Below are 5,416 nucleotides of genomic sequence, written 5' to 3' on the forward strand. Positions count from 1 at the left end.
GATCTAAATTCATTTTTAGATCTGAAATTAGCCAGCACACTTTCAAAAAATGATAACTAATTCATACAAGCTCAGATAGAAATAAGTTTTATATGAAAATTGTAGCCCTCGATGAGATTTATAACTTTGTAGTTAAAACTATTTTTATTTGGAACCATTTAATTGCTGAAATAATCGACACAATTTTCAAATCTAAAAATTGAATTTTAGATCTGAAACTTGTGTCGATTATTTAAGCACCAATATGACATCAAATGAAAAAAATTTAACTACAAAGTTGTAGATCTCGTCGATATCTACAAGTTTTATATAAAGTTTATCTCCATCCAAATTGATATGAATTAGTTATGATTTTTTAAAAGTGTGATGTGGAGGAGTGCACCTGTTATCGCCGGCTGGGCCGGCGGTAAGGCCTTCCGCCGGCCCAACCGCTCCTTACCGCCATCTGCGGAAGGACCTATAAATTTGGCAAAATACTAAAATAAAAAATAAAAAAATAAAAAAAAAGTTCGGCGTACGGGTGCGTCGCTGGCATGGAGCCCGCCGGCGGGCCGCCCAGCCGCCCCGGAGTTGTCTCAGGCCTCTCGGCCACAGATTCTGACGTGCGAGATCTCTCCATTTTGCTGTCACACACGTCTGATCCTCTGCCGCCGCAAATAAACTGTGCCAGGAGTTCTCTGCATTGGACTTCTGCTTAACAGTTGGTAACCGGTCGATTAAATCTTGTCACCAAATATTTTGGTCAAGTAACGGTCTCGAATGACTACGCACATCATGAAGCTAACATGATGCCTGGTAAAAAAAATTAACTCTCCATGTGAGTCACACGCGGATGGACTCAACGCCTTCACGAGATAGCTTCATCTTGACATAAGCTATGCGATGATGCTACACGTCCTCCGACTCGACGCTGTCCGGCCGCACCGGACTCGTCCCTAGTTTTGAGGCCAAACCGGTCAAACCCTCTTGCACACCTACACGCGTGACTTACCCCGATTCTGAAGTCAAACCGGTCAAACCCTCTTTGCACGCCACGCACGACGTGACTCACCGATGTCGATGCGTGTCCGAACTCCGCCAAGCCTTCGACGCCTCCAAGTCTTTCGCTTCCGGCTCTTGGGCCGCCTACTCGACTCGCCTCCATCACGCTTGACTCGACCAACGCCATTTCCATCCCGTCCGTGTACTCTTGCTCTTCCGTGCACCACGTGGATCGCCAATGACTCCGCCCGGACTACTCGGGTCCCTCGGTCCAAGCCTACTCGTGTCCACCCTTTATAGCCATAGTACATCGGCATGGACCTTTCGCTTGACCTTTACCTCATACCGTCGACTGTCATGTCACATTCTACACCTGCACATCACAAGCCAAGGGACACAACACACAAGATATGTTTTACACAAACACCACAACACAACGCACACAACACAACACATCTGGTTAGCTGTTAGCATAATCATGCACTTATAAATATGGATTCAACCGGTAAAGCCTCAAATCATCTGGTCAATGACTCATCACAAATAGATCAAAGCACCATCAACTTAGTCTCTCACATATCATGTAAGCCCTCTGGAGAGACCAAAGCTTCAATGCTAACCTTGTGCCGACCATCTTTGCAAGCTGGATAGCAAGCCGGCCGGATTAGCTCATAATGTGATCGACATCCATGGATAAGGAATTGGTCAGGAATGCTTATGTATACTGTATATCGGAATTTGGAGCGTTTGAACGTCAGGTGAACTGAACCTAACGATTTCCCAGTGTGGTGAAAAAAAAAGGAGAACAAAAATCGTTTCTCTGTTTTTCCAAAACGAGATGGGTTTAGCCAATCTTGGGCAGGCAGCCCCATCAGGCCAGTATCTGCATCCGACTATCCGAGCATCGTCTCGATCTCTACAGCTGCCTAAGAGAGGCGCAGCGCAACAAGGGAGTCGCTTTCGTCTCGCGTCGCGCATCGGCGAACTTAGTTGTGGAATTAGGATCGCATGATGCGGCCTCGGCATAGCGTCCCGCGCGCTTGACGCCGACGTCTCGCGGGTAGCTTTAGCTGTGTGGTTGTGTCGTTGCTGGCTTGCCGCTGGAGCCTCCTGGCGGCTGGCGCTGGCGTGACGCCTGCCTCGTAATATCGGCGACGCACATCGATATTCCAGGCAGGCAGGGGAGCGATTTTTAGGCGCGTCGACCGCAACCAAAAAGGGCGCTGAGAGAGAGGCGCAGCACGAACAAGCTCAAGTGCCCAAGCAAACTGGGCATGGCCCATCTGTGCCTGATACTGAATACTGATGGGCTTGCTCCGAGTGGAGGTTTTCGGCCTACGCCCGCGCGCCGCGGGCCAAACTGAAGGTCAAAATCAGCCCACTCAGAGGCGCCCCCCTGCAGAGCAAAATCAGCCCCGTTGCCGTAAGCTGCCGGGAATTTCCTTCCCCCACGCACGCCGACTTTTATTAATAAATAAATATTTGGCTGACTGAACAACAACATTTCGTGGTGTAGTTGGTTATCACGTCAGTCTAACACACTGAAGGTCTTCGGTGCGAGTTCGGGCGAAATCAAATGTTTTTGTGATTTTTTAATTTCTTGAAATAAAATTTCACCTGTCCCGGAGCTAGACTATTTCTCTTTATGTTGCCTTTTTTTTAGAGAGGAAATTAAGAGTATTAACCGAATCATTAAGCAAAGGAAATTGCATATTAATGGAAGATGAAAGGACAGACTTCAAGCATATGGTTGATGAACCGCTACCGTCCACAAGTAAACTCCAGCAATTATCATTTCTACATCTTCAAGCAGGTCATCTAGCTCATCCATGCCTGATGATCACTGTGTTGTTTGGATTCCCCGTGCCTCCCATTCCAAGTGAATCTAGCTTATCTAATCTATAGATCGTGGAACTGCTTATAGGTATGCCATCCATGCTAGCTTTGCTCATGGCCACAGGCTCATGGTTTTTAAAAGCTACAGCAGGAACCACCAATCAAATCAGATGCACAAATAGCTACTAGTACATTCTTCACTTATGATTTATGAATGGTTCGTCAACCACCTGCTCAAGGTCCGGATAGATGAATATGCCCATCAAACAGGAGAAAGAGATACAGAGGATACTCTGCCCTAAATAAGATAATGCACGTTAATTGATCTTGGCATTGCATCCCACGGAAACAAGATCATATCAGTGAGATAGTGGAGTGCGCGAATTTGCCAACCAACATGTACTGATTCGTCCATCTCTTTTTACTGACAAGATTAACCTGGATGGTATACTTGTTAGAAGCAAGCAATAAGAATGTTTCTAGAATCTTAGTCAGGTCAATCTTGAGATTTCGTGAGATGATTGAGCTTCCTGGCGCCTCCGAATCCTCATAGACGTTGAACTGTGCATGTCTAAGTAGAACTTGACATTTGCTATACACTCCTATACCTTCCGAGGATATTGATATCTGAAGATGGTACAAAGATGGAACCTTGCTATTATTGCTCTACAGATTGGAGCAGACGCCTGAGAAGGTACAGAAGGTTAATAATTATTATACACTGAGCATATTCAAAGAGACACTAAAAAAGGATAGACTTAGTAATAGGGCATTCACATGAATCCAACTACGAACCAAAGAACATTACCCCAATATGACAATTAGCAATATTATTTTTCCCAGAAAAAGCACATAGATAATATTGAAGATCACCAACTACGCAGTGGTACAAAAGCACAGAGACAAGTACATTTGGGATCTTGACGATTGACTCTCGGATCATGTAGTGCTTCCCATAAGGGTTCTGCAATTAACCAAAAAAAATTGAAATAATTTAGCCATGTCAGCAGCAGAAGGTTCACACAAAGCAAAATTTTACATGATTAGACATAATGAGACAAGTAAGTTTTTCATGAACCATACACTGAGCATATTCGAAGAGACATACCTGATTTTTTGCTTTAGCCATATTAATCGAACATTAGGATTCTTGGTTGTAATGAATATCTTCCTGTGTGTCTCAGACTCAAAGACATCCAAAGCATATGACTTCTCCTCATCGGTTACTTCACCATAGCATCCATTGGATCAACACACTTCTCAACTGAAAATTCTTCCTCACACCTTTTCCTTTCTTCAAAAGCTTGCAAAGTTTTGCTGGTTTGGCTCCTTTTGTACTCCATATATCCCTCAAGAGCAGATCCAATGTGACTTTGCTTATGCTTTCTCCCACTTCCACCTTCTTCCTATCTTGAATCTTGAGCTTCATTGTGTTCATTATGTGCACTAGAAGTCTCCTGGCCATCGAAACTCGAAGCAAATGGATTAGCACCCAAGTGACTGCTGCTTCGTTCAGAGTTATTTCTTTCAACAGGAGGTGCAAGAGGTGGAACAACAGGAGCAACAGGAGGTGCAAGAGGAGGAACAGTAGGAGGTGCAGGATCAGAAGGTGGATCCACTTGCATGGTTGATGTGAAGTTTAGATTTCCTATAGAAACACTTTCTATTTTCAAGAGACAATTGGAACTCATATAAGAACCACAAAATTATTTGATGCTGAAAGCAATAAATTAAGCTATGCAAGTGAGGGAACTTCACCTTCATATAGTGCTTCCAATTGGTAAAAGAGGGGAAATGACTTTTTACAAAACTTTGCTACTCTTAGATGATTCTATTGAGTGTAACAGAAAAGGATAATTAGTTAACAACAATAACTTAGCTACTTCTTAGCATATTTTATATAGAGTCAAAATGGCTTACCGCAATTAGCTTCTCCTATACTTTTGGTTCCGTTAGTATCATACACAAAGATTCATTCCAACCATTACCACTGTCTCTTTTAGCATCTCTTAGTGCCTTGTAATTAGCTTTGAGCTCCTTCTCCTTCTCCTGCACCTGCTTCTTTGTGAAATGAGCTACGGGAAACTTCTCATTGAACTTGCTGGTGATAATCCTCCGGCCCTCTGGTACCCAACCATTTTGACCTTTATAGTTGGGGTTATCTTTGTACTCAAGTAATATTTAAACAAGACTTTTCTCATAAGCGGAGTTCCAAGCAGCCCTATCAACTTCACCTGCCATGGCTGCATTTTCCAAAACATGTTAAGATGAAGTACAAAGAAACATCAGCAAGATCAAGGTGTCTCAAAAAAAGAAATTCAAGTACAAAGATAACAATTGCATTAAAAAAGGCACTTATTACAATAATGTTTGTAGTAGACAGTTCCAAAAATTACATAAGCAAAACATACACAAACTACAAACTAGAGGAATCAAACTAGACTAATTATTATTAGTATAAGCAACCCACATTTGGTGTGCGATCTGATCTCTTAGAGTACTGCCATCATTTGACTCCGCTTCACTTGGATAGTTGTTGTCCCCCTTCGGCACGTCAACAAATTGATCTGTTGGGATATACTCTGGTTGGTCATCCAGC

General features: G+C 43.3%; 1 pseudogene; it reads right to left on the minus strand.

Moving 5' to 3' along the window:
* Window positions 1-4,223: 4,223 nt before the first annotated feature.
* On the minus strand, window positions 4,224-5,058 carry LOC101779617 (annotated as a pseudogene).
* Between the last annotated feature and the right edge of the window lie 358 nt (window positions 5,059-5,416).

Source organism: Setaria italica, unplaced genomic scaffold, assembly GCF_000263155.2.
Source record: "Setaria italica strain Yugu1 unplaced genomic scaffold, Setaria_italica_v2.0 scaffold_31, whole genome shotgun sequence".
NCBI lineage: Eukaryota > Viridiplantae > Streptophyta > Magnoliopsida > Poales > Poaceae > Setaria > Setaria italica.